The sequence below is a fragment of the Rhopalosiphum padi genome, chromosome 2, assembly GCF_020882245.1.
Source record: "Rhopalosiphum padi isolate XX-2018 chromosome 2, ASM2088224v1, whole genome shotgun sequence".
Lineage (NCBI taxonomy): Eukaryota > Metazoa > Arthropoda > Insecta > Hemiptera > Aphididae > Rhopalosiphum > Rhopalosiphum padi.
The window spans coordinates 60,837,411-60,838,714 of NC_083598.1; positions in this window are offsets into that span (position 1 = coordinate 60,837,411).

Consider the following 1,304-nt stretch of genomic DNA (forward strand, 5'->3'; position numbering starts at 1 on the left):
CATCGCGATTAGCTTCGTAATCGTGCGCAGACATATTATTATGGTAGGCATCATATATTATTGTATATATGCATAATGCATATTATAAACAATGTAAAGCTAAACCTATACGATGTAGGTAAATATAATATACATATTATACGCCAGTGCTAGCTATCCTTTAGTAGAGGTGTAGCCCCTGCAACACCTTTATAATTAGAGTTGGATGGGGTGGGTTGTCTATGTAATTGCTCGTATGCGAATAATACAAAATAATACTTTGGAATATTTTAATAGTGTAATAGTAACTCATTTATTGTTTAACAAGTCGAATAAACTATTCAGTAGATGGAATGTTATATAGATAAATATTATTGAGGGTGGGTGGTTACTTCTTATGTTTCGCTACACCTATATTTTTAAGATAGCCGCCACTGTTATACACTATACACTCATTCCTATATCAGCTATATCGCATCACGCTTTAGCATAGGTGTGCGCACGGGGGGTTACAGGTGTGCCTGGGCACGCCCCGACCCCGACATGTAATTGGGGCCCTAAAATTTAAGTCCTACAGCATTTATATGGTTCCGTATTTTAACTAATGTTACTAGAATAAAAATGATATTTTTTCAAAAATATGTTGTAAATATATGATATATAATATGTTATATTTATTAAAATATGTACATGTCTTATTAAGAGAGGGCCCAAATTAAGAAAAGGGCCCGAAAAAATTGTAGACACCCCCCCAAATTCAGGTCTGCGCACGCATATATGCTTTAGGTATATATAAGCCTACATTATACATATATACGTCATATTATATATCGTTATACTATTGCGTATATAGATGTACAATATAATATACATACCGACATGCTACTAATATTATTACTATTATTAATTATTTCTTTAGTTGTTATTATTTGTTGTTTGTTGTTGTACGGCTATATAAGTAGGTACTCTCAGCGGCGGTAGATTATATTATTATTATATCGTTATCAATACTATAGGTACCTACGACAGACGTGGTCGGGCAGAGTGATTACGGGCCTTGATGCGCGTGCAAGTGGGGACTGGATTCGCGCGCGTGCGTGTGCGTGTGCGTTTGCACGTGACAATCGGCCGCGTGAAACGGTCAAAATCGAATTTGCCCGCCAAACCCCGGCTGGGCCGCCCGGCCAATAGGTTTGGCCGGCGGGCCGCTGTGTCGGCCAATCGGAACGCCGGGAATTGACGTCAGCGCTAAATTTAGAAAAGCCGCGCGGGACTGGGTATGGGGGGGGACGACGACGACGACGACGGGTCGCACCGGCAGCGTG